Consider the following 26642-nt stretch of genomic DNA (forward strand, 5'->3'; position numbering starts at 1 on the left):
AGTCAGGTCTCAGGAAACTGAGAGCTGTCTTCAGTACATACAATCCAACTTTTCCAATGCAAATATAAGTTCCTTTATAAAATCTGCAGGTACCACAAAATCAATTGTATCTTCCTATTGCCAGTCAAGCTTAGCACTTCAACAGTAATTTACTCATAACCAGACTGAGTCAAAACCAGCTGTGTCTCAGAATAGAAAATACCCTGTAGCTCTTTCAAATACTACTGTTAAAAAATATTTCCATAGGATCAGGGCACAAGCTTATGCAAATGCAATCATGTAAACCTTCTCTTGTCGTCTTTTTGTTTTATAGGAAGCTATTCTCATTCCAGGATTTACATGTACTTTGCTGTCAAGTAAGCAATTGTGTATATAATACCACACAACAATTTAGGAAAAATGGAAAACACAAATAATGTTACCATAATCCACTGTTGACTTGACTTATTAAAGATAATATCATAGTCAAATAGGAGAGAAGAAATTTGAATCAGCTGTTTAAATTCACTCCCACTTTGTTTTCATTAGGACACCATACTATAAGTCTCGAAAAACACATTCTTTCTTATCTGAAATGTTTATTTCAATGGATGCTTTCCATTTCTTTAAATAATTCCACCTTTAAATGATTTTTAGAAAGTGATAAAACAGTGATAAAAATAACTTCTTTAAAGTGTTAGTCTTAACTTGAAAAACTAGTTATGCTTAGATGATTTTTCAGTTGATTAAAAAGGGCACACAAAAAAAAAAAAAAAAAACAGCAACATGTTTTCCTGATTTTATTCCACTCTTGCTAATGATTGCCTAATCTAGGTAACAGGTGAAAATAATCAATGACAGCTAGCTATAGTAACTCACAGCCTTTGAGACTAAGCTTAAACAATTTTTTTGTTGTTATTGTTCAGGTGGGAAACTGTCTGAAAAAAAAAATCTATTACTAGATTTAAATCTATTCATGTTACTACATTTTTTAAACTAAAAGTTTTACTTGCCATTATTTTAACCCAATAGAAACCCAAGGCCTCAAGGACCTTTGAAATTATTACAGGCATGTATAAATGACAAAGACTTTTTACAACGCCTGTGTATGAAAATCTTTTCTTTGATATGATCATCATTTCCTTTACTTTTTCCTTCTTTTTTTAAGGAAAAAAAAAAAAAAAAAAAAAAAAAAAAAAAAAAGTTAACCAAGAATTAGGTCATATACACCATTCCCAAGGCACAGACCAAGTAAGCCTGAGGCTTATTGCTTCCACCTGAGAAGGCTAGGATTGACCAAAAAAGCAAACAGCCTCCACCCGTCTGGGCTTTTGGCTTGTCCAAACAAGAGGCTTAGTCACTGAGTGAGAAGTAGGCAGACAGTAGCTACAATGGAGGGGGCTGTACCTTCTAAAAGTTGGTCCTACCCCTTTTAACCTTCATTATCTCCCTAGTGCTCTCCCTTACCCTTCCTCCACAGCAGACATAACTGGAGCAGCAATGCACTTCTGGAGATCTGGTTTGGTTACCTTGTCCAAGACCAAGTCCCTTCTCTGACCTCCCCATGGGGGATGAGGCATGGAAACCTTTAAAGGTGATGCAAGAAAACTCTGGGGAGGGAATCAGCAGGTGAAGGAGTAGCTCTGTGAATCCTGTTTTAAGGTGAGTGCTCTGTCATGGCAGATAGCGATGGGGAACCAGGCAATCTGAGAGAAAAGGGGGTGTCTTCAGACACCTCTCAGATTCTTCCAAAACCCTTCTGCCTCCAGCCTTCCCCTACAGACGGTCCTCATTGCTGTGTGTTTCTCCCCTCTCTTCTGTTCCTGTGGTGTATCCTTGATTAAATGAAAATAAGTGTACTTATTATGATGCCTGGTAAATGAGCTGACCTCAAGGCAGGAAGGCAGGGCGCACAAAAGCCTGGTTTTAATCCTTCTCCAGGTAAAAAGGCAATAGTAAAAAAAAAAATAATAATAAAGGGAAGTTATATAATGAAATAATAATAATACAGAAGGGAGAGTACGCGCAGAGAACGAGTATTTCTACCGCGGGACGCGGCACGAAGGGAACAAGGGGTCTTGTAGCCGCCTCGGGGGGACAACATCGCTCAGGGCCCAGCGAGGAGCAGGTTTTTGGCTGTCGGGCAGGGCTGGGGAGAGCTGTGGAGGCACCGGGCGGGAGGTGGCAGCAGGGAGTCGCTGTGCGAGCTGGCGGTGGCGCTCCTCGGCGCCTGCCTGCGGGATGCTCGGGCGGCCCCGCAGGTGTTAGCGCAGCCCCGGGGGTGCTGCAAAGGGCCTCCTGAAGCCATGGCGCTGTCACAACACTCCAGGTCTCCCCCCTGCCCCACCCAGAGGGCCCCTCACCCCCGGGGAAGATGATGTTTACAGCCTTGCCAAACCGGCCGCGGCTCCTGGGGCTGAACGGCAGAGGGTAGGCGTTGCCCCCCGACGTGTGTCCCCAAGCACAGCGGTCGCCCCGACGTGCAAGGTGATGGTGAGAGTCCCATAACAGCATCCCCGCCGCCTGCCTCGGGGGCTCCGCACGGTCGGGTAACGGGCCCGGTGGCACGGCAACTTGCAGGTGAAACCCCATTTCAGTAGCTTTTCCCGCAAGTTTCTCAGCAAAGGGTTAAGCGCCGGTGTGAGTAAACACGACTCCCACATCCCTGACCCTCTTCGCTCGCAAAGAGACTCCTGGTAGGTTTTTCTACCCGAGGATTCCTAAGGATGCAGAGCGAAAACTGAGGGAGAAACGAGCTGGGGCGTTTAAAAAAAAAAAATAAATAAATAAAAATCCTGCCTCCTCTCCGCTTTTACCCTTTGTGCCGGCGGGCCTCAAGTTTTACCCCCCCCACCCGGCCGGGTTGCAGTCTCCCACCCCACCTCCGTGCCCCTTGCCCAGCTCCAACAGCACCGGGGGGGCCCGGGCGCGGCCCCGCCCGCTCGGCCGCGCTCCTGCTGCCGGGGAGGGGAGCGGGGAAGGGGGGCGGGAGGGAGGGGCGAGGGCGGGAGCGAGCGGCGGCGGCAGATGCTGCGGCGGAGCCCGGCTCTCCTTCGGCCACAGCCCGCGGCCGGTGCGCCCGCCAGGCGCGCTGCGCTACGGCGCCGCCGCGCAGCCCTCGCCAGCCCCAGCAGCACCAGGAGAAGCAGCGGCAGCAGCAGCAGTACCAGGAGTAGCAGTACCAGCAGCAGCACCACCAGCAGTCCTGCGCCTCGCCCCGCGGGGCGGTGGGGGCCGAGCCCCGCCGCTGTCCTGCGGCGGAGCCCCCCGGAGCCGGCTGGGCGCGCTCACGGGGGCGCACCGGGGAGGGGGGGGATGAAGCCGAAGGTGCTGCAGCTGGGCAAGGTCAGGACCTTGCGGTGAAGACCGGGGCCGTCGCTCGCCCCCCCTCCCCCCCTTTTTTTTTCCTTTTCTATCCTTGGACTGAGGATTTGCTGTTGGGTTTTGGAGGCTGCTCGGGAGGAAGCAGGGGGAAGCGGCGCCGATCGGTGAGTACGGCAGGCACAGTAATGGTGCCAGGTCCCCCCCTCCTTCGTCTTCCTCCCTCTGCGCGGTTATTTCTTCTCGGTGCGGGCTCCTGCGCTGCTCCCCTCGGTGAGGCAGCCGGGCTGGGCTGGGCTGCGTTTGTGCCTTCAGCGGAGAGGTGACAAAGTGCCTTATTTCCCCTCGTTCCTCCCAGCCCTTTCCTCCCTTTCTTCATACGCTGCCCGTCGCTTATGTAGGGCATCCGCGGCACCGTGCCTCCCGACGCCCTGCACTAATGCACTCGTTACGGCAGCGGGCTGGGGGAGAGCGGCAGAAGCAGCAGCAGGAGGATGAGGAGGAGGAAGGCTGCCGGGGACCCGCGGGCGGGGGCAGCGCCCGGCCCTGCGCGGAGCCCGCTCGGGAGGTGCCGCCGCGATGGGCCTGGGGCGGCTGCGGGTGTCCGTGTGTCTGGCCGTCTGGGTGGCCGTGTGTCGCCTGAGCAGTGGTGGGGATGATGGAGAGGAGGGGGGTTCTCCTTTGAAGCCGGCGTGCCCGAAATCCTGCGCTCGAGGAGCGGGCGGAGGGGGTGGGGAAGGGAGCCGCGCTGTGCAGCGCGATGCTCCGTTGATCTATATTTAATGGCTGAAAGGAAAGGCGCTTTGCTTTTCTTTACCCTTACCTTACTCTTATTCTGGTGTGTAATGTGCTCGCATCGATCGGGCGAAGCGTGGCTTCAGCTGAATCAAGTCACCACAGAGGAGGTGCAGCAGCGGCGCAGGCAGTGCGTGTCGTACACAAATTCATCTGGCCGGGCATCTCAGAGAAAAAAAATATATGGAAAAACCCCGAGGAGAAATCATTTTAGAAACCATGTTAAATTTCCCCTGGAGGGACTCGAGGCATGGATATGTGAAAGACTAGAATACAGTGTCTTGTTGTGCTCAGACATTTTCTTTCTCACAGTTTAAGTGGTAGTGTGTGCTTTGTTCTGATTCAGGGTGGCACGATTAAGCATTATAGGGGAATAGCTGACACTTCTAGAAAAATAGGTTGAAATGCAGAGGCCCTTCATTAAACAGCCAGCTCTTAACTTTATTGGCTGCAGTGGCTGATATTTGTGCACCTAAAACTGTGTATGCCTGGTAATACCTACCGGTAGTAACACGATTAAAGTAAAAACTTCACCTTGCAGGCTTTTTCGCAGTCTGTATGTAGGTAGTCTGTATGTAAAGTGAAAATATGAAACCTCCCAAACTGTAGTTTGTAGCTCTGTGTGGAGATGTACAGCTGTACCTCAAGGTATTGGGAGGACTACCTGGGATTGCGTGGAGTTTATGTAAGTCTGTTGTGGGCTTTTGCTAAACCAAGAGAAGGAAGAATATCTGTGTCATCCTGTCTTTAAGGATGTGTTCATCCTGTCTTGAAAAATGAGCTGATAAAGTTATCTAACTCCCATAGGCCAGCCTGATGTTTTCCAAGCAGCTCAGTTAGTTGGTCAGCGTAGAAATGACGTGGCACGAAGGGAGCGAAGTGCGGGGCTGCAGGGAAAGCTGCTGCAGGCTCTACCTGTGGGCCTCAGACCCCAACAGCCCCAGAGCTTCTGTGAACCGCTTTGCATAACTTACTTGGATGCAACCCTGACCCTAAAACTAAACCACCAAGGAAGGGTGTGATAAATAAGCAGGGCTCGTGCGTTCTGTGATCAATCGCATCCCGATTGTGCTGTTCAGAGATGTTTTTTGCAGGCTGTTATATAAGAGAAGCTTTGAGGAGGGGGGGGAGGAAGAGTAGAGAACTGTGCTGTGTATACGCACCAAAGGAAATACCTCTCAAAGCTGCCAGTAGGAAGCAAAGTATTTATTTCTGAATGCCAATTGCATGGCTCTTTGTGGACTGCAAGAAAGATGCTTTTGGGAGGGAACTCCAGCTACTGTGCTTGAGTTCAGTTTGTCAGGTACATTAGCTCATGTTGAGCAGTGATAGATAGCTCATCAGTGGTACTAGCTTTTGACTTGTTATGTGTTGTTTTCTTTTAAGTATGCTCCCAAAATAATTTTGTCCTCACATAATGAACTCTGACAGACAGCTGCACAAAATAGAAATAGTATCAACTAAAAAAAAAGTGTTTGCATAATTCTTATTTGCATAATTTACCTTTGCTGATGGATGGTATCAATTTAATGGCTGTGATTTGGTGTAATGTGTTTGTTTCTCAAGATGTGTAAAATCAACTTATGCTACAAAGGAAGTGGTGGAACAGCTTATTTTAAGGGTTTTAAGAAATATGCTTTTAAGTAGGGCTGTAGATCGGCATGTAAATGGAGCAGATAACAAAATCAGCAGAACTCATGAGTGTTAAATTTTGCACTAAATTTCAGATACATTTTCTATTTCATGGTTCAGTGTGATACGATTTTTAGAGCCTATCACTTGTGAAAATTCCAGCATATCTTTGTTAGGATTTCAGACATACTTTTCAACAATTCCTAGAAGCAACTGTTTTCAAGACTGTCAGCAAGATAAGGAAAACACATTTATTATGGCACTATTTTCTTAAATAAGAACCTGTAGTTTTGATTCTTATTGATTGCACTTGTAGGTTGTGAAGTTTGCTATTTCTGGTTACAGCTTGCTTTGACAAAAATTAAGTGGATTGCTTCTCTCATTTTTGAAGATCTCAGTAAGATCTTAGCACAGGATGTGTTTTGGTTGATTATTTAACTGCACAATATTAAATTTAGTAGTTTGATTATGCACAACATTAGTAATTGTAAGAGAGGCAGGATTTTTAAATATAATGTGTTTATTTTTTTTTAATGACAGAATGACTCTCAAATAGCACTAAAATGCTTTTGCTTCTGAAAGAGAGGTTGACTTTTCTGACAAGTCAATATGCCTGCAAAAACATTGTTTTTCTGCCTTCTTTTTTAAGGGAGAATGTGATGGTAAAATGTTGAGCTTAGTGTATCTTATCTCAATATAAGTTCTCTGAGTAGGACAGCTATGCTCGTGTATTGCAAACCACGCAATCCTTTGGTTCGTGGCACTTCAGTAGTTAGGTTTACTTGGAAGGAGGCCTGAACGGAGAGTGACACTGAAATAATTTCTTATGTTATGTTCTTTGGGATGCGCTGACTTGGTGTTGTGAATGGGTTGTAAGAGCAGATTGCCTGACCAGATTCTCTGACAGTATTGTGGACATTATAAATATAAAGGAAATGTGGTATCTGTTTACATAGAAAATGATAGCTATGTTAACAGATTTTCTTTTTTCTTGTATGAGTTACTTGTTTGGTGTAAAACTAGGAAATGGGGAAACATTATCTATGACAGCAAGTATTTAATATTTGTTGAAATTGTTCTTGGCAAGAAAACTTCTAGTGCATCATACTGGCTCTTAATCTGCCTGTTCTGCTTTACAAAATTCAATTATAGTAATAAGCAATAACTTCAGGAGACATAAAGTGCAGAAGAGTATGTATTATCTTGTCCTTTAGTCACTCCCTGTTTTGCTTAAGTTTTTGTTTTGTTTTTTTTTTGGGGGGGGGGAGGGAGGGAAGTCTTCTAATGAAATTTTAAAACTTTATATTTCTCAAACCTACTAAGAATGTGGTAACCTCCTTAAAATCTCCATATATAATAACAATATTTGGTGTTACATTTGGTTGTTTTACTGCATTCACCATTATAGTTTCACAGTATAACAAACTATTATTTTTCACCTGTTTTCATTCATTTTTTGGGAGCCAGAAATATGCAGAGTCCACATCAAGTAGTAATATAAATTTAAAACATCTGAGAGCCAAAGGGGCTTTTCATCTAATGTTCTCTAGGGGAAGATTTTGCATTTTTTTTCTCTCCCCACCCCTTTTTTCTTACCAAGTTTGCAGTTGACTTCATCTCCTGAAATCTTCACAATACAGTACTTTTTGTCAACAGAACTTCTTTTGGAAACTGACAGTAAAACTTACTTTTGTCTGCTTAGTATATATGGACTCCCTTTTCAGCTGTAGGTACATTCTTCTGTCCTAACACAGTCAAGTATTGTTCAATTGAGCAACACCAGAATATACCTATAAGGCTGAATTCTTGAAGGGAACCAATGAAATTAGGCATGTAGCATAAACAGGAATTTTGACGAGCTTCTTAATACTTTTAAACATGCTGGATGAGACTTTTACATATTTGTTTATCTCATGTTAATTTCATTTAAATCACTAAAATGTTTGGGGAAATAATAGGAAATAAGTTTCAGTGTGGCAGTGGAGAATTGTTTTACCTTCTAGCACCACTAGAATTACTTAAATTTGTAATCTGTGTCCTAGAAGGGCATGTATTTCATATTAAAACCAGCAAGCAGTAAGGAAGATTGACTGGCAAGATTCTCGGGGGGTGGCTTGAGGCTCTATATGCTACATTTTGAGGAATGTATTATCTTTTAAATCCTGTTTCCCTATAGAGTGCTACTTCCACAATATTTGAAGATGGATATCTACAAAACACCGTACTGTGTGTTGAATATGGAACATGTGAACCTTACAACTTTTGTTTATATTTTTCCAACAAAATACTGGAACTTGAGAACGTACATGTTACTGGCTTGCTAGCAGACTTTTTGTCGGTGGTGTTGATTTCCTTTTATATACACTTAAATGATTTTATATTTATCTGAGTTTAACTCATACCAATGAGTGCTGGTCTCTGAAAACAATGTGCACAATCATAGAATCATAGCAAGGTCTGGCATTCTGGTATCTTCTCCTAATGTTGTACCTGTCTGGGCAGTCATCAGATTTCTTCATTCATGAACGTGCACTTTCTCAGAAAGTAGGTTGTCGTAAAAGTCAAACTTGCACATTTAAAAATAATCATCCTTCTTCCTAAGAGGTTGACTGTTACCTTACTTGTTTGGCATGGGGAAAGGCAAAAGCTTTTTTTTTTTTTTTTTTTTTTGCATGAAAAATGGCATGACATTGAATATGGAGATGTCTGAAAAAAAGACTGACCCAGAAGGCTGGGTCAGAGGACAGTTATCTAAGGAAACAACAGCTTAAATGTTTCAGCAATGTAAATGGCTCAAGGTTAGAGAAATACAGAAAGGAAAGCCTGTCTGGGCAAGCCTTGTTGCTGTCTTTATGCCAGAATTTTCAGAGAAATAGAGCTTTTTAAATAAGCAGATACCTGAAGGCATTTTTGAAATCATCTCTGTCTCACTTACATTTCTTACAACAGCTAAACTTCACTGCAGCTTTTGAACATGCTTAATGGCATCATCTTATTTCAGAATGGTTTGGTGCCTTTGAGAGGGAGATTGCATGGTCTGGAAGCTGAAGTTTCTTGAGGTGTGGGAATTGGACTCCTAAACAGTATAAGTGCTAGAATGGGTCCACAAAATTGATCATGTGGTGCATTCTTGCAAATCAGTCTGTCATTCTATGAGCGTTTTTAAAAATTGTCAAATATGATTAATCATTTTGTTAAATTGTCTGAATATTTCTGATGAAGTAACTGTTCAGGGTATCCTGACTTTCAGTTCAGTGTCTAATCTTGTCTGACCAACTCTGCTTGCAAAAGTAGTAAATAGAATGAACAAGCTTTGGATATTAAAAAAAAAATAAATAAATGGGGGGGGGGAAGCTTTTGCTGTAGTGAAGCAAGTTGACAGTAGTTGATGAATCATTATTCTTGCCATTCTTGCTGCAAATATTTCTGAAGCTTGAGTTACAAATAGCATGTGGCTTTATGTATGGATTTCTACTGCAATGCTGAAGTATGTTATCTGGCAGTGCATGGAAAAACTTGTATATGCGAAAGCATGTCTCTTCTGTGTCAGTGTCAATAATATAGAAGGCCAAAATACTTTCTCAGAATGATCATTATGAAGAAACAACTAAAGGTGCTTGACATTTGGTTTCTTTGTTTATGTCATTAAATAAGGTTTATGGCATTTAAGCTAAACAGAAAGATTTAGAGTAGCAGTGTTGGAAGCCTTGCTTAGGGATCACCAAATTAATTCCCAAGTGCTTCTCTGCTATGTCTCTTTTTTTCTTTTTCCTTTTTTAAAGTGAAGTTTGGTTTGCTCTGGGAAAAACAGCATTTGTAAAATGGCACACACCTCATTAAGGATTGACTAGTACACATGCTTTTATTTTACTAATGACATATAGCATGCTATAATTGAATGCTATTTTAGATATGTAGTGTCATTTCCTCTTTTTTTTACCTGCATAAATACAATGATCCTATAAAGATTTTTATGGGATCAGAAATATGTATTTTTGGATGAAAGTCTGACAAGCTTGGCAAGAACAAGTACGCTATTGCGCAAAGCCTCAAGGGTCTTGGTGGACTCTGACATCATCACTTCAAAGAAGGATGAGCAGGTTGAACATAATTAGAAACATGCATGTCTAATCGAAGAGTAAGTTTAGAATCGCAGATTTTTAAAAAGTGGCATTAGAAGCACTCATCATACAAAAAAATCTTTCATATAAATGGCAGCATTGAACAGAGGCCATCAAGTATTTAAGAAGTTTAGTGCACTATTCTATAAAGCAACTGTTTAATACACTGAGGTAAATAAGTGTTTAAAATGTGCCATTACATTTCATGCAGTAAAAACAAATACTGAAGCACGCATTTCTGGTCAAATTAGGGAAGTTCGTTAGCTCCTATGTGCTTCCTCTGGGATACTACCCACTTAATTCTCAGTGCTGACTGTTATAATGAGCTATCAGAGGATGGATAATACTCCTCATTTCAAAAAGAAACAAGTGCTTCCTTATATTCTCTGTCACTTCAGGCCTGCCTGGGTCTGTGCAGCAGCTACACTCTGTGGATGGAATGTGGGAGTATGATGTAAAAACAACACTTACATCTCTTTGCCTTTCTGAGATTGAGTTTTGATCAGTTGTCCTAAATGCTCCCTCTCTGTAAATACCTTTTAATTAGTTTATAGGATTAAATTCTTACTTTTCTCTCTCTGTCTGGGAGGTACAGTGTGTGTGTGTAAGTTTCACTGCTTTTTTGTCCCCAGACAATTTGAAGAGACATAAATTTTTGGTGGTAAATAATAAATATTTTTTTTTCTAGTTCTTTTGCATTAGTAAGTTCTTTTGCATTAGTATAAAAAGCTTTAAACTGAGAAGACTTAGAGTGGTAAAACCAAAATTCTATACTCTGATCATGTTTTATGCCTTTGTTTTAGTTTTGAATGGCTAAAGCTTTGCACAGTTAGATTAAGTAAGGCAATTTAACTTGATTTCCAGAGTAAGATTCATTTTATTATTTTTTTAATATTTTTTTTTACTCTTGGATAAGTGCAACATCAATGTTTGAGGAATATAGTATATCTGGCACTTAATACTAGCTAAATGCCAGATAATCTTGACCTTCTGTCAGAACTTTGGTACATTGTATATTTCAGATCTGGCATCTCTGACCTGAAGCTGCAGGTGCTATTGGAAAGTGTACTGGGCAAAGTCACATCAAAGAACCTGATTTTCCTTTTTGTGTGTGTAGAACTACCTATATTTTTGAAGGTGCTGTATAGTATAAGGGTGGAGGTCCCTTTATAGGGTCTTATGGCCAAAGGCAGACCCTGGTTGCTCTCTCAGCAGAAGGGCACTTAAACCAGAACCTTGTCTCAGCTGGCCTATGAGGAGCAGGGGTTTCCTCTACAGTGTTTCTCTGTGCACTGGAGTCTTCAGGCTGGCATGGCTGATGGATTGTTCTTTGAGGCTCTCTCAGCATTGTCTCCCCTCTAAAAATATCCAGCAGGGAGCTGCTTGGCTTTTGATCAGCAGTGATGACAATATTTCAGGTCCCCAAATGACAGATTGGTGGAGGTCTATTGACAGAGCAGACTGGGAGCAGTGGTGTTTGTCAAGTAGCCAAAGAATCTCTGCAATATAAATGGCTTTTGCATTTTTCCCTGTGTCACAAAAAAAGAAAAAAAAAATGGTGGGGGAAGGAAGGTGAGGACAGAGAGGCTGAAAGTCATGCTTGCTGTACTGTCAGTGAAGTAAAAAGATGATGATTCAGTCCTTTAACATAGATAGTTGAGCCAATCTGATGATTTCTAGTAAACATCTTTAGAAATGTTTTCCAGAGTGTTTATTCACAAAAATATACAAGTTATAACAGGACATTTGTGCAGATACTCCAAACCAAAACAGTTCAAACATGCTTAAGATCTGTGTGCATCAACACTACTTATATGCTATAAGCAAGTATGAAACTAGCTGCACCTGCGTCAAATATTGAAATTCCTTTTGCATCTTTATTACATATCATGTGTACTAAGCTCCAAAGCTGTGCAATTTTGTTTCTCCCCCAAGAAAAAAACAATAATATTCTTATTGAATTAGGTAACAGAATTTCAACAGATTCAATGGGAGATCTATGCTTTACAAGATGAAGCTCTGTCAGAAATATTTTTCCTTCTTTAATTTTTTCACCAACTTGACTCTTCCATAACTCTGTAATATCATGTTTGTGATGATGTAAGGGTTTTTGTTTGATTTAAAGAAAATCACAGGTATTTGCAGTGGCATCATAAAACAGGCAGAATGAGTAATCTCAGTACTAGTTCATAATTTTTCTTATAGTTCATTATTTATAAGTCTTGCCATACTGGGTCAAATGATCATCTTCCAACTTTGACTAATGTGTAAGAGTTCTAGGAGGGGGATGATGATGGAGGTGTGGGAAGGAGAAAGAAAGAAAAAATCATTGGTAGCTTGTTTAACTAATTCACTTGACAGAGATATTCTTCCCCACCTCCAGAACGGTCAGGTTCTGAAAGTGCAAGGCTTGTTTACCCAATGTTGTAGAGTGCTTGTCAATAAATTGTATTACTTTCTAGAAAGTAATACAAAGACCTTTAAAACAAGTAACTAAATATATGGAAATGTGTTCTTGTAGGGAATAGTTACATTTATTAATAGTGTTTAAATACCTACATTTTTCAAATACTTTTCAAATAAATCTTTATTTAAATATGGTCTTTTGGTTCTACTGTGGGTTTAATCACTACCATATATTGACAAGTAGCTGAAAACGATTTGCTTTTTTCACCTGGTTTTATTTGTCTAATTTGTCTGCTGTGCAGTAGTCATATTTTTGGTGAATAAATGAGAATGAGTGGCTGGTGTGAAAAGCCTGAGTTGACCATAAAGGATGGTACTAGTAGAAAAGTGAAGCTGTACTTGAAACTGGAGTAAGAGGGAGAATGGAAAGGAGTAGTGATTGCTCTTGAGGTTACAGAGTTAAAAGTGCAGATCTTTGACTAACTGTTCTACATACCTGTTGATCCCCTTTCTGAAATGCATTAGTCCTACACTGTGGATTGTAAGGGTACAGGTGAATCCTTACTATAGTCTCTTGAGCTGTTTCTCTGGAGATGTATGTGCTCTGTTTCTTCCCTGATGCACATTCAAGGTGATTTTAGTTTGTTCTTTTGGGTTCTACTCTTCTTTCATGCTTGCCTACCTATCCACCAAAACCATGTGCTAGTAAACTTGTTAATACAGGTTAGGATGTTGTCACCTTCCAAAGAACTTGTCAGTGTTTGCATTGAAAGTAGGATTAATGAGTTTCACACTTCAATGATGTGGTTTAGTCTTCAGATCTGGAATAAGCTATGATACAGGTTCAGCTTTTTTCTGTTCATCTGAAGATAGTACTGCAAGCTTTGGGTATTCAGAATACATTCAGAAATATTGAGTTTTTTGTATGTCTGTTGAATGCACTTATAAATGTGGAATATTGTTACTTGAATAAAGCTTTCAAATAAAAAGATGAGAGAAAATTGAACTCCTTAAATTTCCCTTCTTATCACTAGGAAGTGTGGTAACCATCTGCAACTCAGACTAGTAAGACCTGTTCATCTGCATAGAATGCCTATATAATTTTTCTGAGTCTGAATTGAGTGATGTTTTTAAAAACAACTCTGCTTCTATGTTTTTGTAGTTATTTTAAATTTGGTTGCCTTTGTTACCCTTTTCACAGGCATATTGTGTGAATTTCCCAGAGCAAGATCTAAAACTATAGAAATGTTTAAGCTGGATCTTACTTTCTAGAAATCAGAAAGTACCTGTGAAATGCCACTAAAATAGAAGGTCTTGTTTCTTTTGTTTTTCTGAATTTGGATGTTTTCTGAATCGTGCTTTCCAGAAGTCTTTATAAATTTTATCAACTTGCACTCAATCAAGTCTAGTAAGTAGCAAGAAGAGGTTATAAGCAAGCTTTTAATAAAGACACAGTAGCTGTCTCCATTCTCTCTTTGAGAGAGAGCCATACAAATTTGAGTGATTGCTGTCTGAGAATTAAAGTAACTTTTGTTTTTCATATAGATGTTCTTTAATTTTCTTTCTTTTTAAAGTGAAAATATCAGTTTTCTTACAGTGAAACAACTGAAAAAGGCTAAAACCTTATTGTATGTTGTGAATCAACTAAATTAATTAGGTAGTAGAAGAGAGGCAAATGAATAAAATCATATATCAAGGTGGTGGAATATATGTAAAGGCAGAATTGTCTATGTGGAACTGTTGTAGTATGGGCTTTCAGTGGCTGTTCTGATTCAGAAGGGAAATCAACCTCAGCAGCAGTGGAAGCTACAGCATCTCAGATGCCTGTGTAATACATCAAGAACCTTACCTGTTGGAATAGTGTGAGCTGAGACTCATTTTTGGTTTTGGATTGGCTAAAGGAGGTAATAGTGCAATAAATCCTCAACTACTTCAATGGAGTTTGAAGATGACTAAAATAATTCTAGTTTTGTATTCTATTTCCCTCAATGTGCAATTTACAGCAGCTTATGTGAAAGGGTTAGGCACTTGTGATTTATTTCACAATACCAGGTTCTAGATATAAAGTATTTTTCTGAAGCACAGCTATACATCTGCATTACACAAGAACAGTCAGAGAAAGGAAGGCCAGCACAAAGCCTTTTCTTCTTTGCACATAAATCACTTTATAGAGCTTCTTTCAAAATGTGGCTTACCCTGCTGAATGCATTTATAGGACATTACACGAAGTTTCTGATGTTTTAATCTTCGTCTCTTTTTTCATATACTTGTAGAGGAGAATAACAATAAGGGGCTTGTAATTTAAGGTCTGAGTATTTCTACATCCAAAAATTTTGAAGTTTGAACCTTTTTTTTTTTTAAATAGCATTTTTAATACTGCTTAAACAAGACATTCAAATATTAACCAAAACTTAACAAACGTATAAAGCAGTACTGCTTCTCTACTGAAAAGGTTGTTAGGCATTGGAGTAGGCTGCCCGAATTGGTTGAGACATCCCTGGAGGTCTTCAAAATACATTTAGATGTAGAGCTTAGTGATACGGTTCAGTGGAGGACTGGTTAGTGTTGGGTCAGAGGTTGGACTGGGTGATCTTGGATGTCTCTTCCAACCTAGATGATTCAGTGATTCTATAATTCTTTTTCTGTAATTCTTTTTATTTCAGATTTCCTCTTTTATATAAGACTTCTTGGTTGGTTGTCTTGAAAGAGTCATTAATGGCTTATATAAAATATTATGGAAGATCGTGTTGCCTTGTGAACTCATTGCATTTTTGCATTTCAGACATCTGGGATCGCTCCTGCTCTCAGGAGGATGTGAGCCCTACCATTGTTTAACAAATGTGTGTTATATATTAACAGTTCATCATACTACTTGGTAGAAGTAAGGTTTACAGCTGAAATTATTTTATGGTGCAAAAGGTGTTGTTAAGGGGGCTGAAGTCCCTAACTTTATATGTAGGCTAGCTTGTGGTAGGTGGCCTTGAAAATTCCTTCAGTCATCCTGCTCACAGTTCTCATTTCAAACATTTTTTTAACCATTTTACAGATGTGGAACCAAAATTTGAGTTGAAGTGTATTTACCTATTATGACTGGATTTCAGTGAGCTAAATTTTTTATGAAAACAGATCTGAAATAAACAGTTGTTGAAACTAGTTGTGAGTATCCCAGCATTTCTCACTTTGAGTGAGCTCAACAACTGAGTTAATCCCTGACTTTTTACAATCTATAACAAACAAGTCAGAAAGAAGCTTCAGCAGTATCTTTGTAGGCACAGTGGCACATAACCCATTCAGTCCAACCATGTGTTTGGAAAAATCACGTGCAGTAAATTTGTTAATGGTTCCATATATGAAGGACCATATGCAAGAATGCAGATGGAGTAACAGACTGCAATGCTAATTTATCAATCATCTAAGCAATCAAACATAGTGGTGGCTTTTTGTGTTGTACTACAGCAGTGTTTTGACAACTGAATTTAGATCACAACCCTGTTGAACTGGTGCTGTCCAAAACATTTTTACAGATGGTCCTTGTGCTGAAGAGTTCGAAAAACGTAGCTAACACAACTGCTGAAGGGAAAACATGTATAAAAAGGTTGAAAACAGGTCAGGTACAAGCATGAAAACAGGATCCTGGTTGCTTATGTACTGTCTCCCAGAACATGCATCTCTTTTAGTTTTGCTCAAGCAAAGACTTGTCTCTTGATATACTGCTAACAGTGCATGGATGGCATAAAACTAACTTTTGATTGACTTCATGTGAAATTTTCACAAGTAACATTTTATCATATCCAGGAGGCTTTTTTCCAAAACAAAATATCATTACTCAGCTTCCCCCTTCCCCCCAGAATGAATAGGGGGGTAGAGGAAAAGAGGAAGAATGTAAAATGTACTGATATTCTCTCATGAGAAGTTTAAAAAACTAAATGAGAACTTTCTAAGTGAGAACTTTCTTTTGTGAGAATAATGAAGCTATATAAAGCTCTCGTGCTGGTCTGTAACTGTAATGTTGTATTAATGTGGAGTGTGTAAGGAGCAGCATTAAACTCGTTTGTGAGCAAGGGTCTTATGCTATTGTTTCATCATGTGTTGAGAGAGAAGTGGAAAGACAACATCAGGTTAAGCCTTGCCTTGGTACCAGTAGTAATTTCCTTCCAATCCTCATTTCATTTTTTTAGTTTTAAGCAAAAAGAAGCAAGTGGTCTACATCAGAAAGATTGGGGCAAATGTTTGAGATTTCTATATCCTCTTTTTTTTTTTTTTTTTTTTTTTTTTTTTTTTCATCAAATGGAGGTCAAGCTGATGTTGAAGTAATTAAAGATTCCGTCAGCTAAATACTTGGTATAGGTAGACCTTAGAATATTTGGACAATCTCTCAGCTTTTTTTGCTTTTGCTCTAACAAAACATAAAATGCTATTCTTTGTGGGTTTTTTTTGTTTTGTTTTGTTTTGTTTTTTTTTGTTTGTTTGTTTGTTTTCTTAAATGCCTCCAAGGTTTTAAGATTTCCTGGAACTGTTCTTTTCTTAGATTTTCTTAGTATTTTTGTTTGTTTGTTTGTTTGTTTGTTTTTGTGTGTGTGTGTGTGAATATAAGGTTAAAACCACATAGCAGCCTGGGCTTGTTGTTTTAGCTCAGTGGATCGGAACGTAACCAGTGACTTATTTTTCCCCTTCATTAGGGTATGTCATGTGTCATGAAATACACCATCTTCTCAAAGAAATTTAAGCTAATATCAGCTTCAGTAAGGATCTGAGGTATGAGAAACCTTTTTTTTTTTTTTTTTTTTTTTTTCCCCTGCAACAATAACATACGGAAGGAAACTGAAAAGATTTTGGGGGAGGAAGAAAGAATATATTTCAAGGCTAACATGGTTACTCAAAATAACTGTTTCTCCAACAAGGTAAGACAACTTTTTAAAATCAGTGTCAGAATGTTATTACAAGACAATAAAATGTAGTTTGTGTATTAGGTAGCAGCTGACTTTATCATTTAAGGTGTTTAAAATGAAGTAAATGTCTCAACAAGTCTAGATTTGACTTTGCCAGGATTGTATAATCATGTTTTTGATATGGCTGGTGAACTATATTGTTCTGGAATAACTTAGTAACATAATACACAATTAAAAATCTATTTGATGTGGTATTCGTTTTTGAAAAATCAAACTTGTCAAACTTATGAAATCCATGGGGAAAAAAAAAAAAGTTCTGGTTTTGTAGCTGGTGCTATTTTGCCTTAAAAAAATAAAATAAGTCTTGCTGAACAAAACAGTTCTGTCTGGAGAAATTTAACCTTCACAACTAAGATACATTGATATACTTGTAGTCACCCTTTAAAGTATGCTCTGTTGGAATGTGTTCTGAGTTTTAGAACATCTGTCCTCTAATGTTTCTAAATGTCACTATTCTAAATACATCTTCCTAAGGTGATTAAGCTTGTATACATTTATATTCTGGATGTTGCTCAAAACATTTTTTTTCTATTCATTGTTCCTCTAGGTTGTCAGATCACAATTCACAAGATGTGTAGTTAATAAATGACTTACATTGCAAAAGGGTAAATATAATAAGAATGGTAATGGTATTGCCTAAAGATATAATCTGAAGTGAAATTTCAGTTTAAAAATCATAGTTTCCAGGTGATAAGTTTGCTTACCGATAGATGCAGATATTGCAGAGTGTTATCTCCTTTATCCATTCTATCCACTAATTATTTTCTGTGCTCAGAGGATGGATAGACTTTGATTCTTTTTTTTTCCACATTTTTTCTTCTTGTAGACTGTTGCACAGTTGTGCACCCTTCCCTGACATCACTCCATCTCCTGTTCTTACATATTTTGCTCCATAATTCAGTACTTCTGTATTTTCATTTACTAGCTCACTTATTTTGTATCCTGCTTTTTGCTGAGTTAGGGCTCAGGCTGCTCTAAGTCACAGAGAAACAGAATTTACTTCTCAAATTTATGGTAACTTGATATTTTGTGGTATCACATTATTGCTCTGGACATAGATAAAGCTATCTTGGGGAGGTTCTAGTAGGGCTTTTTCGTGTATCACAGCATGGACTTGGATCCATTCTTGCACTGTGACAGACCAAATGCTAATAGAGAGTTGGCTTCAGAATCAGCCTGTAGGCAACAGTGTATTTCTCTGTTGAGGAGTGGAGGAGTCACAGAATCACAGTTGCAGAATGGTTTAGGTTGGAAGGACAGAGATGAGCACAACTGAAAATTGCTTGGCTCTGTCTTCTTTGCACCCTCCCTTCAAATGTTTATGTTAAGCCCTCCTGAGCCTCCTCTTCTCCAGGCTGCAGTCCCAGATCTTTCAGCATCTCCTCACAGGAGGGGTGCTCCAGTCCCTTCATCATCTTGGTGGCCCTCTGTTGGACTCTTTCCAATGTGTCAGTGCTTTTCAGTATGTCCATTTGCAAAAAGACATGCAGTTAATGTACTTCATCATGTTATCTGTGCATTAAAATTTCTACTTTAGTACAAGCTTTAGGAGATTTAAAGTCTCTAATTATCTGTGAAAGGTCGTGATGATCAGGGAAGTCCCCGAGGACTTGGGGAAAACAAATGTCACTCCTGTCATCAAGAAGGGCAAGAAGGAAGATGTGGAGAACTACAGGCCAGCCAGCCTCACTTCAGACCACGGGAAAGTAATGGAGCAAATCCTCCTGTAAATCATTTCCAAACACATGAAGGGCGAAGAAGGTGATTGTAAGTAATCAGCATTGATTTGTGAAAGAGATAACATGGTTGACCAGACTTATAGTCTTCTACAATGAGATGACTGTGGTGGACAAGTGGAGAGCATTTATCTCAACTTTAGTAAGGCTTTTGACAGTATCACACATCATTGTGGTAGACAACCTTTTGAAGTATGGGTTAGATAAATTGACAGTAACGTGGACTGAAACCTGTCTGAATCACTGGGCTCAAAGAGTAATGGTAAGCAGCATGAAGTCCAGCAGGAGGCTGCTAATGGTGTACTCCAGGGATCAATACTGGATCCTTTATTGTCTAACGCTATTGTTAATAATCTGGGTTATGGAACACATACGCTGTCAGCAAGTTCCCAGATGATTCAAAACTGTGAAGACTGGTTTATATACCAGATAACTGTGCAGCTATTCAGAGAGGTGTTGACAAGATGGAGAAATGGGCTGACAGGAACCTCATGAAGTTCTAACAAAGGCAGAAAGCCAAGCTCTGCTTGTGGGTAGGAGTAACATCTTGAGCCTCCGTCTAGGACCCAGAGGTCCTAGTGGATAAGAAGTTGAACATGAGCCAGCAGTGTGCTCTTATGGCAAAGACAACCAACAGTCTCCTGGGTTGTATTAGGAAAAGCATCATTGGGATGTGGAGGGAAGTGGTTCTTCCCTCTGCTCAGTACTGATAGGGTCACATCTGGAGAGCTGTGCCCAGTTCTGATGCAATTTTAGGTAATCCTCAACTGTTCTTTAACTTCTTCTGCTTTGGTATCTGCCAAAGAGAAATTCAGGTATTAGTGGGCTGCAACATCTATTTAACTGTTACTTGATTTCAAATGAGGAACAAAGTTTTAAACTGGGAATAGAAGCTGTTTGGGGCTAGGGAAAGGGGATCGAGTATAGGCCTGATGTGTTCCATCAGATGCTTGCTTTTGACACAGTAGGCAATTCTCATTGCTCTGTGAACTTGAGTTCCAGTGTTAGTATTCAACACTGGATGCATTAATTGTCCCAAGGATGTCATATGCATTGGTTACTGTAGGCTGTCCTGTGTGCAGGAGAAATGTCTTGGTAGACAAATAGCAAAGCAGTGTTCCAATGCTACCTGAGAACTTGGATGTAACAGTTTGTAAAGGAGCTCAAAGCTTTGCATAGTTTCTAGTAGGGCCCAAATGCCAGCAGTAAGGCTGCCTGTGGGAGCATCATTCAGCCTTGCCTAAGACCAGCTCTTCTACGTTCAAGAACTAAATTCCTGAAATTCAAAATACACGATAGCTAGAGCTGGATCCCTGAGGAGCCATCATCAAGACATTTCAAGAATCTTATTACAGTTTTCTCTGAAGCAGATACTCTGATTTTATTAGTGATTGGTCTTCATTTGGTTTTACCTGTGACTGATAGGGCAGTCTGCTTTGAATAAAGTGATGTGTATGTCTCAAATTACTCTGATAGTGGAACTGGCAAAGTGTGTTTTGTACTCACTTTCTTCTGTTGCTGCTGTGATATTCTGAACACTAATCCAAGTGGTTTTGATTTGCTTTCCTAACAAAAGTAAGTATAAATATTTTTGGCAGAACATCAGTAGTGTGAGTTAGAAAGCTTTGCATTAATGGCTTGCAGTTTCAAACTATCCTAAAAATAAACACCTCACAGTTGGAACCTACATGTTTGTGGTATCACTGATGGTAGGAAATGTCTCTTTAATATTCAGATTTTTTTCCTTTTTTCTGTTCATAATGAAGCATCTTAAATGAGCTATTGTTTTCTTCTTTATTTTGAGGAAGTTGCTCAAAGCAGCATAACGAGTTGAAACACCCTGTATTTTCAGACTTGTAGGATAATAACAGAAAATTAATGCTTTGTTTGAACACATTTGTCTTGGACCCGGAGAGCATGATCCACCAAGATTCAAACAGACTGTTCATCAATATATGTTCTAAGAAGTTTCATCCTAGCATCAGTTTGATCAAAAACTCAGGAAGCATCAAGTAGATTTGTAGTAGAAAGTCCTTTTCCCCTTTGTATTTTGTATGGACAAGGTTTGGGAGGAAGTGGTGGGCAAAATGTCTGGATGAATGTAATAGCAGATTAAATGATTAATACTGTTTTTATTCAGAGAACATTCACAACATTTATATTACACCTTATAAGAAATAAAAATCCAACAAAATCTGTGTGATGCTAAAGGTATGGAATTTTATTTTAAAGCATTGCATAGATAGATGATCTGTTATTTTGTTCATTGTCTTTGGTTTCTTTTCTCATTACATAAGTTAAACTCTGTAGTATTAGAAACTTTCATGTGATGGAAAAGAGGTTCCTCTTGATTTCCAACAGAAGAGTAATAGTAGCAATGTGTCTTTCTAGTTTTTGATTATATAGACCCAGTAGACCTGGTCTAATTGAATGGGGCAAGCAATCTGATTACACAGATTGAAAACAGAGTTGTTCTTCTGGTGCATTGCTTTTTCACTCTAGAACAAACCTTTTCGTATCAGTCTGCATTTGTTTAAGGCTGCAGTTTTGGATCTTAAACTCCCAGATTCTATGAAAGTTAAGTTTCTTCTGAACTGTTCCTCTGTGGGAGCAAAACCTCTAGAGGGTGCCCCAAACCTGCTTTCGGTTAAAGAACTTCCTAGGTCCTCTGGTATTGATGTCAGAAGTGCATAATTGTAGGTCAGAGTTCAGTTCCTGAAAGGTCTTCCTGCTATACCAGTAATTCATGTGCCTTAAATGACTGTTCCTTTAATGTTGGTTCAGAAGTCTTTCTACTCTGTGATGATAGTCATTTTTGAGTGTGTTTTCTTTTTATAGTAGGCAATATCTGTATGGCTGACAGGTCCGGTTTTGGATTTTTTAAACATATTTAATTTTAGTTCATAATTTCTCCATACTGGAAGAGCACACGATGTTTCTAATGTTGCATAGATCACACATTAAGATACGGTTTATTTGACCAAGACTAGATGTCTACAAGTTATATATTTACCAATTCCTTTCTCACTTGTAATCTTGCCCTAGACTGTGAGCTTCATTGCCAGGTTTGTTTAAAAAAAAAAAAAAAAAAAAAAAAAAACAGGTACTTTTAACATTGTACCTGTTTAAATATAATTTTATATATGTATAAATGTGTATATATATATATATATATATAGGCTTTAATGGTAAAGACAAAAGCTTAAGGAACAGTTTCATTAAATACTTATTCCTAATTGATTTCTTGACATGAAAGCATATTTCAAGAGAAAGGAGACAAGATTTTTAAGAAACACTGCTTAATAGCTGTTAAACATATGAAATATGATGAAACCTCGCCAGCTGAACTGTGTATCAACAATGTCACTGCCAATCAGCTGCAGCTAGTGGTGAAGAGGGCACCATTAGAAGCACAGCTTTAGAGGGCTAGTAACTGTTCCTGCTGCACACTCTGAGGGGCTGAATTTTGCATTATTTTTTGTTGTCTCTTTCCTTAGATGCATACCAAAAATATCTGGATATGTTCATATATTTGTAGTTCAAAATAAATTCGCTAGACTTAAAATGGTTGTAGGCAGTAATGACATGTATTTAAAAGTAAGATGGTATATCAAAGATGGAGTCATCACATTAAGAACCTTCTTCTCCAGCTTTTAGGGGAGTTGTAGATATTTGGAAGCTTCTGCTGTGAAATATTCTTGTTTGGGGATTTTGTATATGACCTAGGAGTATTTCCTCTCCGTTCCAGTCTGAAGGTATGGGGAATCTTTGCATGCTGGTCAACATAATCAAATCCTGTTCATATTTACTCTCAAAATCCTGTTGACATCAGTGGGACTATTTACATGACTAAAAACCATTGGGATTTTTCCTGAACTGTATTATCTCCTAACTAATTTGGTAATTTATATGTATTAACACAGCATTTATAATGTTTATGATCTGAATTCATGTTTAGTCTACAGGAATTATACTGTATATACATTAATTACATGACACCCTAAAGAGGATTTCAAGAATACTGCATAAATAACCACCTGGAAAAAAAAAAATCATACTAAAAAGAGGAAAAGTCAGCATAGTCATAATTGGTGTTTCTCATTTTGAATAGAGTGCTGGGGAAAATGGTGAGAGAAGGCTAGGTAAATAAAAAGATTGTCCCAGTTAAGTATAGACTTAAGACATGTTAGCTAGCAAGTCTTAAGAATGCAGAGATTTGCTGTTCTTTCATCTTTTGAAGAAAGAACAAAAGATTGGAAATAAAAAAAAAAAAAAAATCTTTCCAATTGGATATACTGGATCCCATTGATATATTGGATTAAAATTAGTAAACTAGTTCTAAAATAGCTTGAAAATAACTTGATTTGAGTATCCTTACCCTTTACAGCAATTAGCTGAGACATTGCAAGTGTATTGAGAAGGGTCTTAAGGCTTATGATCTAGAAAATACCTGGGCAAGATGATGAAGCTTAAGTTATCCTTTTTTTCTTTTTCTCTGGGGAGGAAAGCGACTGCAGCCTGCTCCTGCCTCACTGGGAATTGATTTTGGATGGACTTTTTAATTCTGTAGCAAATAAAACAATGAGGTTTGGAGTTGGTGGTGAATATTAAACAGTTTTATTCTTTTATTTAAAAGTTAGTTTAGATTTTTTGTACTGGTTATAGTTCACCATGGAAATAAAACACTCCCAAAAGACAGCAGTCTTAGTATATTTCTTGAATGTATTTCAAATATATATGTTTATAATAATATGTTTATAGTATATTTATAATAATATGTTTAAGAATCTATCTGTAATCAGATTTGTAAACTATTGTAAATTTCAAGTTGTTTTATTTGTGGATTTCAAGTTGTTATGTGGCTTCATATACATGAATTCATTGCTAAACTGATCCATTCCAGAGAACACTTTGTTCTCAGTTGCTGACCAGTGTTCTTCAACGTACTTGTTGTATATTCTGTTTTTTTAATACGATCAGTAGAGTTTCAGCAAGTATTTTGATATTTAGCAATACCTGAATATCTAACATCTAAATACATGATACATCAAATGATATATTGTGCTTTGTTAAGAAACAAATATACTAAAAAATATATAAACAACTAGTGTTGCAAGGCTTAAGCTCCTCCATGTATCAACAAGGTATAGGCTTGGGTAACTGTATAGGATGCAAGTTTTGAACAGCCTTAAGGTGAGGTGACATAGAGCTTTGCAATTTAAGAGTAAGCATGTCACTTCTGAAAATATATCTGCTTATCTAACTGGTTCTTGTGATGCTTCTTGTGATGCTTTCAGGAATGCTAGTTAAACTAATTTAAATAGCTACTAATTTCACAAGGTTAAGATGCTAATAAGAGCATCTTAACCTTGTGAAAGCAAGGAAGGTTTTCATTGTTTTAAGGTGGTGGTGGGGAATAGGTAGTTTTTTATTCTCAAAATCCAAAAGAAATATGCATCACTTACTACAGTTGCAGTGAAAACTACAGACAGCATGTATAAAATCCAACTGTCATGGACTAGTGAGCTTTTGGTTTTGTAACAACCTGGTTAGACACCTAGAAATTAGACTTTCATTCTTGGATTTTAAGGCTTCACCTTTCCAAGCCTTATATGTCTCATATTATACCAGTAGACTTTTATTTTCTGTGGGTAGGGTATATCTAGGGTTATTTGTATCAATTTTGATGCACAGAGAGAAATGTATTAGCAATACAAAGTGAAAACTCTTGTGATTTTTTTTTTTTCTGCCATATCAATCTAGTGTTAAATCCTTATATCCTGTTAACAGGTCCTGCTGGTGCTGATTAAAATGTAATATTTATTTTTTATCTACCTAGTAGTCCATTTCCCAGTGATTTTATCTATTTGTGATTTTTCTTGTTGTCAAGAGTTAGTCTTGTTTTTTCTCTTTTTTTTTTTTGGGGGGGGGGGAGGGGTTTCAGGGGGTGACAGGTACTTAAACACCTGGTATTACCATCACATAACTGCATCATAATGTCACTTACATTTGTATGAGAATTTAACAAACCTCTACAAACAGCATTTAGATTGGCATTGGGATTCGAATCACAGACCCTGACTTATAGTAGTGAACTCTCATTTATACTCAGCCTTTGTGAAACATTAAAGATTGCTTATCATATGTATAATGTCACTTTGTGCAAAAGTGAGCTAATAGTTTTATTAATAATATGACAGTAAGATGTTTATGGAATAAGAAAATGTGTAAACAGTGTTGACAGTGTCTTAGAACAGTTAAGGTGAAGACATTTTAATTTTACTAATTTCCCACAAATGTTTCCTTTGGCAAGAAACCTTATTGGTATTTACTTTAGTAAATACTTTTCTAAAGGAAACATTGTTGGAATTTAGTAAGAACTCAATAGTTAGAAATGTTCCTTGGGAAATTATAGTACCCATAATGAATAATGGGGAGAGCCTTTCAAATGTAATTTTGTAGCTTGTAGTGTTGTTTTATTTCTTCCTAAATAGAGGAGTCACATGGTCCTTTTGAGTGCCTCTGTCCAGCTCATTCCAAGGCAGTGCACATTAGCCTTTTGATGCCTAGTTTTCTCAAAATATGGTGGCAAATACTGATTTTCATCATCTCTGAAGAGTAATGGCCAATGTAACCCAAACACCTTTAAATGATGTAGAAATTATATGTTATGTGATGATATTTGGTTTAGAGGAAGGTGATTCTTCAAAGTGTTTAATGACCAAATATATCATTTTCTGTGGTTTTAATCATTTATACTTGTAAATTGAAACGGATCAGATAATAATGAGGCTTCAGTATTTTTTTCCTGTTATAATAGTGTCATATCTCTTCAGTGATCTAGGAGTTCAGAAATAGCATATCTCATAACTGAGAAAGAAATGCACATGCAAGTAGATGATGATTCTTGTGCATATTTTTATACCTAGTTTTTTAATAGCTGCATATTTCAATGTGTGGCTAATCAGAAGACTGCATTGAAGGCAGTGCTGCTTCTGGGGTTCTAAAAAGTACATTGAGCTATTTATCAGAAGAATCAAGTTCTGAGTCACTTTTTCACTCTGGATATCTTCATCCATTCTATAAGTAGCATTCCAGTGTGTGAGTGCTCCACTTTTGCCTGGAGAGATGTGCCATTGTCTTCTGTTGCATTACAGTTACTCAGGTGCTTTTTTTGTAGGATTTTATTTTTTTTAATGGGATGCAAATACAGTCCACTCTATCTGGAGCGGAAAGGTATTGGTCTCTTAAAATAAGTTCTTTGTGGATATTTTTTGTATTATTTATGTGGGCGCACACACACACACACACACATCTCTCTCTATATATATATTTACATAGAACTTAAGGAACCCATAGTCATGGTCTCTTCTCTGTTGGCTCCAGTCAAAAGTGAAATCTCAAAGTCCAGAAGTAACTTTACCCAGGGAGGTTGTGGGATCTCCTTCTCTCGAGATATTCAAGGCCTGTCTGGACGCCAACATGCTCTGTGGAACCTGCTTTGGCAGGGGGATGGACCCAATGATCTCTGGAGGTCCCTTCCAACCCCTAGAATTCTGTGATTCTGTGAACTTCCACTGTTTTCTGAAGGGCTTGGTACTGTTGTACCTTGAACAGCTACCTGCTAGTCAAGAAGTCAAACTCCTGTTCTCTGTTACTTCTTGCACTATTTTCTGAGGTCTTTGGGTAAAGCATCAAAGCTT

General features: G+C 38.6%; 1 protein-coding gene across 1 annotated transcript in view; it reads left to right on the forward strand.

Annotated features, from left to right (window-relative positions):
• Window positions 1–3078: 3078 nt before the first annotated feature.
• CTNND2 (catenin delta 2) overlaps window positions 3079–26642 on the forward strand; it is a 642859-nt gene continuing 619295 nt past the window's right edge. The window contains exon 1 of the mRNA XM_084509612.1: window positions 3079–3467. The gene's annotated coding sequence lies outside the window, so the exon portion shown is untranslated. The remainder of the gene's footprint in view (window positions 3468–26642) is intronic.

The sequence above is a fragment of the Aythya ferina genome (genome assembly GCF_964211825.1).
Source record: "Aythya ferina genome assembly, chromosome: 2".
Classification (NCBI taxonomy): domain Eukaryota; kingdom Metazoa; phylum Chordata; class Aves; order Anseriformes; family Anatidae; genus Aythya; species Aythya ferina.